This window comes from Camellia sinensis, chromosome 7, assembly GCF_055761805.1.
Source record: "Camellia sinensis isolate YWXY chromosome 7, ASM5576180v1, whole genome shotgun sequence".
Taxonomy (NCBI): Eukaryota; Viridiplantae; Streptophyta; class Magnoliopsida; order Ericales; family Theaceae; genus Camellia; species Camellia sinensis.
In genome coordinates, this window is record NC_138967.1 from 37,541,608 (window position 1) to 37,553,932 (window position 12,325).

Here is a 12,325-nt window from a genome sequence, read left to right on the forward strand (position 1 = left end):
TTTTTTTTGGTGGAATAAAAAAGAGCTTTTCTCCATAGAATGAAGAATATATTTTCTTTATGAAATAAAGGAAAGATTTTATTCCTAAAATGTAGAGATTTTTCCTAGAATAAAGAAAGATTTTCTTCATGAAATAAATGAGAGATTTTCTCCATATAATGAGAGACCATTGTTATTTTTTATTGTATATTGATTTTAAAATGAAAACATGCACAAAAAGTTAGAAGGATAATTTGGTCATATTATTTTAGACATGACATAATGGAATGTTAAAAAAAAAGATGGGTTAAATAAAATATAACAATTAAGATTAGGACTTTTTGAAAATTGATTTTTTTTTTTGGGATTGGAATAGCGAAAAAGTAATTATTCTAACCCGAAAAGAAAAACAGCAATGCTAGGTATCATGAAAAACCTTTCATGAAAATAATCATGTAAGTTTTGTGACTCTTGGATTACACTTAGAATAAAATATCACACACTAATTAAGGTAATCGAAGAATCATAACTCTTTCATGATCATTTTCATGAGAAAATTTTCATAATTCCTAACTTTTCTCAAAGAAAAATGTGATGGAAAAACCAAGAAAAAATGTGTTGTCCCAATAAAGTTGAGAGATAAAGTTATATTCCTTGTTTTTTCTTTTTTCTTTTTTTCTTCAATAATGATACATCTCACTAATTTAGGAGTATTAATGGACCACTAATGAGGTGAAAATTCAAAAAAAAAAAAAAAAAAAAAAAACTTAAGGCCAAAACATCACATCAGTTTGTGGAACCCACTCTCTAGAGCTCCTTTAGTGCTCCCAATTTAAAGCTCCCAAACATTTTTCTTTTTTCTTTTTTGATTCTTTCTGTCAGTAAAGTCATTGTCAAACGGATAAAATAAAAATAAAAATAAAAATAAAAAACAGAAACATGAAAATGAAAAGGAAATGCAAGAAAAACGGGGATGTTGCAATAATGCATTTGTTGCCACTTGGAAATTTCATGCCCACCTTCCTTTGAGTGCAAAGGTGGAGTGGCTAATTACCAAAAAAGCAAAGATTAAGTGGCCGATTTGACAAAAATATATTATGATGGATATATCCATTTTCACCTTTAGCCCCCGTTTGTTTGAGATTATAAGAAGGAGATTAAAATTATTAATACCTCAGTATTACTAATGTCTTATTTATTTTGAGAGATGATCTTGAGACTACTAATATCTTGGAAGAGAGATTATAGTGAGAAGGTAGAGATGATATTAGAAAAATAGTGAGGGGATTAAAAAAAAATTATTATTTTTTATTTTTTATATATTGAGAATTTTTTTAAAAATATTAATGTTTAATTTTTATATATTTTTATTTTTTTATTATTTTATATAAAAATAATTTAACAATTTCTCACTATCAATCCCCTCACTATCAATCCCCTCCATTCTATCTTTGAAAACAAACGGGACCTTAGGGAGGTGAAAATTTGAGGTTCAGGCTTGATTTGGCGTGATGATTTTAGTTAAAAAATTAAAAAGTTAATAATTTATATCAAAAAGTTAAAAAATAATTTTTTTTTATTTTTTACATAACTTTTGGTAAAAAATTAAAAATTCATCCTAAATATATTAAATTTTTTACATCATACTTTAACTAAAAAATCAAAAAATTACTAAAAGATCTATTTCCAAATGAGGCCTTAATTAGTGTTTCAATTTTAGTGGCGTGTTTAATTAGACGGAAAAAAGAAGGGAAGAGAAGGGAAAGTAAGAGTCAAGGAATCAAGGTGAGGAAGCAATGAATGGAGAGAGAAAATGAGTTTCTTTTCTTTTGTTGGGTTAGAAGAGAAAATGATAAGAAAGTTGAAGGATGCTTTTTCTTTTGATGTAGGGATGGTTTGGCGCTTTTCAAAAAGTAAAAGAATTTAAAAAAGTTATTAAAAAAGTTAAAAAATTATTATTATTTATCTAAAAAAATTTAAAAAAAATTAATTTTACACAAAAAAATATATATATAACTCACTTCTCACATGACTTGTACTTTAGCTGACTTTGATTGGACAAAGGGAACATGTGGGTGCACAAACAAGATGATATTGTTCGACCCGTTGAGGCCCATCACAAATCCTGTTTTGATAATCTAAACCGTTCAATATGTAGAACTCGTCAAGTACTATAAGTTTGTAAAAAATCACGTTGATCGGATAATTAAATGATCAAATCAGTTTTGTATAAAAAAAATAGATAGTGTTATAGTTAATGATTGACAAAAAAACTAATCCGATCAGATAGTTATCGATATCCGATCAACGTGATGTTTTACAAACATACAGTACTCGACGAGTTTTATACATTGAACGGTTCCGATTAGCAAAATGAGACCCATGGTGAGCCCTCACGGACTGAACAGCACTGTTCAATTCAATGCTCAAAAAGGAAGTAAGCATTTCTTATACACTACTCTGCACAATGCTACCACCGTACTGCCTACTCGCCAAAAAGCTTTTCCTATATACTAATTTATACAATTTTTTAATATACATTTTTTCGTAAAAAGTCAAAAAATTATCCCCAACAACCATATTTTTTTTCTCAATTTTTTAGTTTAAAAAATTAAAAAATATACTTATTTATAACATTCCAAACAACTTCTTAATTTTTTTTAACTCCTTAAGCATTGTGTGTTGTACCTCAATCTCAATGTGAACTTTCCTTCCCCTTCAAAGAATGTGATTGGATGCAAATGGATCTATAAACTTAAAAGGAATCCAAGTGACATTATTATTTGTTTTAAGGCTCCATTAGTGATCATCGTAATCAACAAACAAAAGGTCTTGATTGCACTTAGAATCTTATTGCTGTGGCAAGTTATAAAAAAAAAAAAAAAAAGAAAAAAAAAAAAAAAAGAAAAAAAAGAAAAAGAAGAAGAAGAAGAAGAAGCTAGTTTTTAACTTTTTTTTTAATCAAAAAAGTTAGTTTTTTTACTCAAGTTACTATCCAAAAAATTAATTTTTTTGACTAAAAAAAGTCAAAAGCCAACTTTTTACCAACTTTGCAAAACACCACTTAATCTAGTGGTTAAGGAACCTACCATTCTTGTTGTAAAAACAAAAAATCAATAAATTTATGTCTAACATTTTTTTAATGGTTATCTTATCTCAATTATTTTATACAAATTTTGAACTTATAATTAGGATTTTTTTTTGTTTGTTTTGGACCAGACAATTGTAATCCAACAAAGAGTCACCTATCAGTCCAACAATTAGGGGTGGGCAACAGTTTATCTGAACCGCCCAACCCGCATATAAATAGGTGGTTTCGCAAACATAATGCGAGCGGATGCGGTTTGAAATATGACAAATTTGCTGATCGCAAGTGGCTCGCGGGTTAAACCCGTAACCCGCAAAAATCACCCGCACTTTAATTATTATTATTTTTTATATACCAACTTTGTAACTTCAACAGGAGCACCATTATGTTCTCTATAACACTAGGACCCTTATTTTTAAGTATTTCTCAACTTTCTTAATACCGTAGAATTATCAAGTCCTAAATTTGGTTTTTTATATGATTTTCATTGGTAACTCATCCACTTTTTCCTAATAAAATTTTCCTTCTGGTGATCGATGGAACTTCTAGTTTGATTATTGATTACTGAACTGGCAATTCTAATGGAGTACAACCTTTAATGCATTGATATACATTTTTTAATGCGTTGATATTATAGCGATCCCGGTTTTCCTTTCATTATTTAATTGTATTCCGGGCTCGGGTCTGTGGATGTTGGTTGTTGTCTTATTCTCGTTTCCATCATTTACTCTTTGTATTTGAGTCTTAGGTTGTGTTGGGCAGGTTTGAAACAGATTGGTTATGTTTGGAAACCAAGAGTTGATGCCCAGATTTTGGCCTTCATGCTCGAGCGGGGCTTTTGACGCTCGAACGGGCCCTTTGCTTTTGTTCCTTCGCTCGAGCGGGCAGTTTGGCACTCGAGCGGGATTATTCAGTCTCTAGTATTTTTCCCTGCAGGGCATCGGGCGCTCTAACGTCCACTTTCACGCTCGAGCGGGGACCTTCGTCTGCAGAACTTCTGGAAGTGTGCATTCGACGCTCGAGCGGCGTTTTTCACGCTCGAGCGTGAGTTTGTGTCTGACGCTTGAGTGAGGCGTTCCACGCTCGAGCAGACCGTGTTGCATATCAGTTCAAATTTTAGCATTTTGAATCACTTTTTCGAGCCATTCTCTCTCTCTAGCTTTTCAAAACCCTAATTTGAGAGCTCATCTCACTAGAACTCTCTCTCTCTCTATATATATATTTTGATCTTGGTTTAGTAAGACCCAACCCTTGTGCCTTCATTAAAGTGGTAGAGCTTTGCAAGACCTCCATCTTGATCCGAAAATCTTGGGATTTGGGAGCACTTTCGAGTTGGTTCATCATCTACTCTGGGTCTCTTCACTTGAGGTAGGGATAACTACTCATATTTATGATCTTTGACATAAACTTGTGGTCATTTTGATTTAATGTTGAAGTTGAAAAATTTTGAGTGTTAGGGTTTCAAAATGTATAAAGAGGGGTGTTTTCAGCAACAAAAAAAAATTAGTCGCCAAATCATTACTTTTAGCGACTAATATTTTAGTCGCCGTTGATTGAGATTTGGCGACTAAAAAATTTTGTCGGCGAAGGTACATTTTCTGCGACTAATATGGTCTTTTGGTCGCCAAAAGTTTGGGAGGGAAATTTGATTTTCAGTGGGGCGGGATTTGAATTTTCTTTCTCTCAATCGGTGCCCACTCTCTCTACCAAGCCTCACTGCCAAGTCTCAGCCTTTCTTTCTCTCTTTCTATCTACCTAAGAATCCTCCTCCACATCTTCTCTTTCTCTCTCTCAAAACACGCCCATATTCAGTTTTGTATGGCAGTTCGCTTACTAGCATACGAGGTAGCTGACATCTGCCTAGGCAAGCCGCCTCTCAGATCTCTCTCAATCTCCGCCACCGTGGCCGACGCCTTGTCCGCTCTCAAATCCTCCTCCGACACCTGCCTCAGCATATGGACCTGTGACCACTCCAAATCCGCCGCCGAGAAGTGTCGCTGTGTCGGAAAAGTCTGCATGGTCGATGTCATTTGCTACCTCTGCAAAGACGAAAACCTCTCTTCTCCTTCCTCTGCTCTCAAATCCCCTGTTTCTGTCTTGCTCCCCAAACTTCCTGGTCTCGTCAGGCACGTTGAACCCTCTTCCAGGTAACCCATTAGCATTTCAATTTTAATCTGTTTTTGTTTGTATTTGCTTTTGTAGATTGCTTGATGATAGGTTTTTCAATGTGTAGAGGGTTTTCTCTAATGTCCTCTACATGTTCGATAAATTGACTCAAAGAATTGACTCCACAATTCCACCCAAGAATCTATACATGTTTTAGGGCTTCCAATTTTTGTAAATCATGTTAATTATACATACACTTCCCAATTTTTGTAAATCATGTTAATTATACATACACTTCCCTTTTTTCTGTCTCAATTTGGCCTTTTCTGAAATTTTGGACTTGTTTACAAGTTGATTTTTATGTGTTTGGGTAAGCAGGTTCGTTCTTGGGGATGCATACATCGCATTTGAGTGTTTCAAAACTATCAATTAATTTTTTTTTAGTTGTTCTGTTACATTTGGGGCCATAGTGGCTGCTCTGGAGCTAAGTAAGAACAAAAAGATTTGATCAATATATTGTACATGTTCAATTCCTTCAAGAACAATTATGGGCTTTTTAATGTGATTTAAACATCAGACTTAACTTAATACTCTCTTGTTCAAAAAACAAAAATCAAAAATAAAAATAAAAATCTTAATTCTCTGATTTGTTACTGAGAAAATGAAAAAGCATTTAAGCGAAGTTGATTCATGGTTCTCAGTTTTGCCAATGATATGATGAATAAGTTATTTGGTCTATTCGATCTGGCTGGTTTTGTATAGGGAAAGTGAAATTGATTCACAAGCCAATTTTTTATGTACAGATTTTTTACTAGAATCTAATTTGTCCTGCCAAACAGTATGGTTTTGAGGCTTCAAATTTGAAATGGAGACAGACTTGTTGGGTTTTAATTCTTATTGGATTTTAGTGCTTTGACTTGGATTTAGTGCTATTTACATTTAGTGCTATTTATTATGCCAACTGTTTATATTTTGGATGTCCATTCAAGTCCTGGATTTCAAAATCTCTCTCAAGTCAACTCCTTTGTAAACACTCAGCATTTGCTGCTGCAAATTATCTGATTCTTTTTTACTAATTGTGGGAATCAAATCAAATTATTACTACATTTTTTTTTATCAATTTATAATTAATTGTTCAAATGGGTTCACTTCTATTTGTGATTTTAATTTTTTTTTCTTTGTTACATTTTCTGTTTTTTATTTGGTTGGAAGATGGCCAAGTCTGGAGCATTAGATCTGGCTACTGGTGTTCGTGGAAAGATTGAGAAGAAGGAACTACTTTCAGCTGTTGAAAAGTACATATTATTTTCCTCAAACTACTTTATGCTCTCTAATCATGTTGTGTATTTTACCCATTCTCACTCTTCTTGATATGGGTATTGTCTTGGCTTTGCATTGTTTACAAATTGCTGCTAATCCTGTTTTCAAAAGGTGAAATTTTATGTGATTCTCTCTCACTCTGTGTATGTATGTGTGTGTGGTTTTTTTTTTTTTTGTTTACTTAAGAAAGCAATAAAACGAGTTTCATATTGGTAAACAAAAAATTGCTACATTAAAAATCTCCTCAATTTAAGTATCAAGTTAGTGAAAATATTGCTGAATCTGTAAATTATAAAATGTTAGTTCCACCTCTATGTTTTACATGTTTGCTTCTCAGTATGACTTGCTGTCAGTGAGCACAATTTTTTTTATATCAATGATTATAATTTTTTTTTTCTAAAAATAAGTTTGGGATTTTTTAATTTTATTTATTTATTTATTTATGTCAATGAACATGTCATAAAAAGATTATTTATTTATTAATATTTATAATAGTTTTCTTTTAAAAATTAGTTAAGTTAGTTTGATTGGTTAGCCAAAATAAAGAGTATGGTTGGAGTGTACACTAGCTAAACTAGTTAGGCAAAATAAAGAAGGTAGTTTTTTGTGTACTTTGAAGAGGCATTTTAGAGAGCATGGTTGGAGATGCTTAGAAAGGTACCAATATATTATAAGATTCAATGGATGTGCCTCTTCTAGTAGATGTTTTATGAGGGGGAAAAAAAAAGAAAGAAGAGGAAATAGTTATTAATGTTGCAAAACACGCTCATTTCATGGGAAGTTATGTAATGATGTTCGTCAATGGTCCATCCAAGATTGTTGCCTCTTAATTTTAGTGTAGATTGACATCACGGTCAACTGATTAACAGGTATCAACCATAAATTACACTTATTATCCTCATGTTTATCATTGACAACGCATTATGAATTTCAGCGGGCCGTAAAAAGTATGTTCTGGCAAAGTTCAAACATTACTTTTGGTTTGTATTTATAACAAAGGTCAATGAATCACAGGTATTAAGTTATCATTATGGTTATTACTGATTATGTATTATGAGTATTTCATTTTATAATAAAATATTGTAGTTGTGACCACACATTTTCATGGATTCAGATGAAAATTTGTGTTTATCAATGCAATGCAACATATATAATAGAAAAACAACGATGATCAGTTATAGGAACAAGGTGTAACTTTCCCCAATACCTTCATTAAATTAATATCTATTTCAAAAGAGAGTTTGCGTGCACATTGTGCAACATATTGAATCTACTCTGACTACTTGATGGTTTTTAATGTTCAAAGTTAGATGGTCTCTAAAAAATTAATTTTTGTTACAGGAGGACTATCATTAATATAGACATTCAAATAAACACCAAGGATAATAACCAATTCATGTAGAGTAGTTGGAAGAACTAGGTTACTTTTAGTTGGATGAAAATATTCCAAAGAATCAAGTATGTGATTTAACATATATAAAGCCAGAACTAACTCAAAATCCACTTTATCCCAATTGAAAATGAATATTCCATCATATTATGTATGCAGGGAAAAAATTGAAGAGAAAGCACAGACAATAAAAAAGCGGCTCTAGCAGCATATAAATTTAAAATCTACTGAAATCAAAGTCTAATGATATTACTTACTATTTTTACGTTGTTCTCAGCATTTTCAATTGAAGATGTTTCCTTCATGTGGGCTCCTTGTGTCTCTAAGGTTCCTTCAATTGCTGCAAAAGAAGTAAGAATGAAGAAACTGATGTCAGGAACTCACCAATTTAAGGGCTGCCAACTAACACCACCGGATATTAGGGGTCTTCTCACATATAACCCGAAATATATATGATTTGGCATCTACCAACAAATTTCCTTCTTTTAGATAATTAGAATGCACATTGTATGTTAACAAGAGCAGAAGGTGAACAATAACACATAAAAGAAAAGTATAAGCATTTCATTTTCTATAAGTATACGTTTTCATTGTGCAATATATATGATTTGGCTATAAGTATTTAATTTTCTTTTTGTATTGTTTTGGTTTTCCCTCTGTCCTTGTTTTGGTTTTCCCTCTGTCCCTCTGGCTATAAGTATTTCATTTTCTTCAACTAGCCAGACAAGTATGAGTTACCTAACAAGTTCAAACCTAATCTCGGCAAATTTACGCAACAGAGACAACTCCTCCAATCAAGAGTCTTCACTGGGATTTCCAGAGCATATCCCCTTCAGTTCTATGTCCCTTTCTCTAGGGACAAAAAGTACTACTTCAGGGCAGTCTAACCTTGATTCTCTGGGGTCAGCATTAAACCACCCTCGAAAATTTACCACTTATGCTGAAAGGATGAGTACTAATCTGGCCTTTAGTGATGGAACATCCCTCTCGGTGGGTTCACCAAAAACAAAGAAAACAGGAGCTGAAACGAGAGAAGAACTGGCAGAATAGCTTGTTATCAAGGATGGACACATTATCTGCTACAGAACAAAGGACTATTCCATATGCGAATGTAAGATCACCATCATGGATTTATCTAATTTATTGTTTGTACAATTTTCCTGTGCCTCCATCTATTAAATTTAGGTGTGAACTTGACTTACATTTGTGAGCTTAAATTTAGGTTTATTCCTGGAACTGTGAGGTAGACTTACACTTTGTGATAATTCAACGTCTTAACCTTTCACCCAGATTTCTTAAAGCTAGTGTCATTTTTTGTTAAAATAGAATGGTCATTGACCTGTAGTATTGCAACAGGGAGGAGATTATTGTATCAAGCTAAGATTATGAAAGAAGTTCAGTCACTTCGTGAAGAAACTCAGCAGCTTCGGCAATTACTTTAACCATTGGCAGAGACTTCACTTTTCAATTCAAATATGTCTCTGATACATGTGTGAGTTCCTCTGAACTAGCTATTTATTCACGAGTCTCTAGTATGCACTTGAATCACAGAACAACAAGTTACTTTATGCAGTTTGCATTTTAATAAGGCCATAGTACTCAAAGGTGCGCCTAGGTCCCAACAATGCCCTAAGGTCATCAGGCCTCAAAAAAGCTTCTCACTGTATGCCAGCCCTGGCCCTTCAGTCAGGCCCACGTAAAGTCCTTAGGCTAGCACTTTTTAGTAGGCTCTAGGCTCAATAGCGACACATTTTTTATACTAATCAAATTGGGTCTTTATTCTTACCTTTTAAAATTTTCAGTGGTCACTAATTGTTATGCCTTGTCATATTCGCTGTCTTATAGATAGATAATATTGTTTAGTATTTGTAGTCTAGATTTAGGAGGTTGTAACTACTTGAAATATACATCTCTAATGCTTAATTCTATTGTTAGATTTTAACATTATATACTTAAAAAGTTGCAACTAGCTTTTTAATGTTGCAAATTTACAATGGGTATTTAATTTAGTTGATGCATATACCAATTGAAAAGATTTACATGCATGTCAATTTATCTAGTTCTCTTGGTTCATAAGTCCACAAATTCAGCTGGCTGACTGAGCTTGGACCTATACCACACTTCCACTGTATGTATGAATTCACATTTTTTTTTTTATTTTAAAGAAAATAGGAGAGGAAAAGCCAAATGTTGTGTCATGTGTAAAGGGGTTAGGAAAATAGTGATCATTTATTTTTGTATTGTCCTTGTCCTATGGCTTTGACCTTGTGGTGGAGCTTGGAGGGAATCGTTTTTATGGCGGGGATGGATCGAGTGATTCCTTACATTGGTTATGGCTGTTTTGGTCTTAATCCTTAAGCTTAGTGATGTAGGACAGCTTGTTGGATTTCCAGAACAGAGTCTATTTGATGGCCTAAACGGTGGGTAATTTAGGGTTTCAATGGTTAAATTGAAGGCAAAGAGGTAGGGCAAGGGATTAGGGTTGATTTGGAGGTGAGAGGATAGGGTTTTGGTGTTGAGAACTGCACTTTTAGTGGACTATGAATAGTAACCCACGAATAATAACTCGGGTATGTGCGCAAAGAATAAGAGAAGAAGAAGAGAGAGAAGAGGTGCCTTACCCCGCACAAGGTTTGAGCCAATCACACACAAACGCAATCTCAAATTCTCATACCATCAACAATTCTATTGAATCATTGAGATTATACATATATTTATAGGCAAAGATTTGATTCATTTTGAATTCTTTAATTTAGAATTTATCAAATGTATCTACCTTGGTTTATGGTTATACATATATCTATGGTTTTGCTTATCTTACTGGCAGGGTTGTTATGGCTGTTAGCTTATTAATCATCGTGTACTGAAATTTGTAGGTACAACAACAAGTACAGTTTTATTATGCCAGCTAGTTGTCTCAATACGATGTACATGTTTATAGGATTTAATTGATTTTTGCAAAGATACAGGTTTGCAATCCAGTGTTGTTGCCACTATCATGCTTCTCTGATAAATTTTCCAATTCTGTTTCTTTATTAGGTGCCTTACATCACTACTGCTTTGATGGATGCGAAGCTAGGCACGGAAGGGCGCAAGGATCTTTTTGATTGGCTATCAAGGCAACTTAGTGGATTAAAACTTCGAATATGAATTATGTATTGTGTCGAATAGTTAATGAATTAAAACTTAGTGGATCTTTTTGATTGGCTATCAAGGCAACTTAATGTATTGTGTCGAATATGAATTGAAAACTTAGAATAGTTGTATTGTGTCGAATGTTAATGAATTATGTATTATGTCGAATGTTAATGATTCAGTTAATTTGAATGATGCTTTAAAATTATAGGTTTATTATGGATTGAATGCATTATTAGGAATTACAGGTGTATTGTTTTCCTGCTTTGGCGACCAATTTATTAGTCGCGACATAAAAAATAATTTTTTTTCGCAAAAAATGACAATTGCCGACCAAAACAGCTCTTGGTCGTGGAAATTCACTTTTGCCGACCAAACTTTTTGGTAGCTAAATGTGATAATTGGCGACCAAACTTTTTGGTCGCGAAATGTGACAATTGGCGACTAAGAAATTTGGTCGGGAAAATATCACTTTTCGCGACCAAAGTGTTTTAGCGACAAAATGAATTAGTCACGGTAATTAAATATTTAGCGACCAAAAATTTAGTCGGCAAATCCAACTTTTGCCGACCAACCAAAATTTTAGTCGCGAATTACTTTTGCCGACCCTCAATTGGCGACCAAAGTAGCGACCAAAAAAATTGGTCGCGGATAACTTTTGCTGACCAAAAATAGACTTTTAGCGACCGATTTTTTTGTTGCCAAAAGTGTTAATTCTTGTAGTGATAGATACAAATAAATTCAAGGTAAATTACACTTTGCCTCTTTGAGTTGTATCACTTTCCCACTTTGGTCCTTAACACTATGTTTGGGAACCTATGAGAGAAAAGAAAAGAAAAGATTACTTAAGTTATAAGAGAAAAGAAAAAAAATAATTGTGATTTCTCTCATTTTTGTTTGAATAAGGAAGAAATAAAAGAAAAGAAATGATTGTGATTTCTCTCATTCTTGTTTGGTTAGATTTCATTAAGAGAAAATAAAAGAAATTATTTTATGTTATATTACCAAAATAACATTTTTATATTTTTAATCATTTTATTTCTTTTATTTTTATAGAGACAAAATTGGTATTATGAAAATAGCGGTTTCTTTTCTCTCCCAATCTCTCCACTTTTGGAAAGATTGAAAATAAGGTTTAGAGCATCTCCAAAGGTAGTAGGCATTTTACCTATCTAAATATTACTATAAAGTATATATTTTATTTTGTCTATCAACTATTTCATGTTTTTACTCCAACCATGCTCTTTATTTTAGCTATTTATCCAAATACTATTAATTTTATAGAATGCCACGTCAACAACAAAGAT

General features: G+C 32.9%; 1 long non-coding RNA gene across 1 annotated transcript; it reads left to right on the forward strand.

The window, feature by feature from the left end:
• The first annotated feature begins 8,650 nt into the window (after positions 1-8,650).
• LOC145794632 (uncharacterized) lies at positions 8,651-11,221 on the forward strand. The gene is made up of 3 exons (XR_014334559.1): positions 8,651-8,994; positions 9,240-9,375; positions 10,923-11,221. It is a non-coding gene; the product is annotated as an uncharacterized LOC145794632 (long non-coding RNA).
• Positions 11,222-12,325: the final 1,104 nt, after the last annotated feature.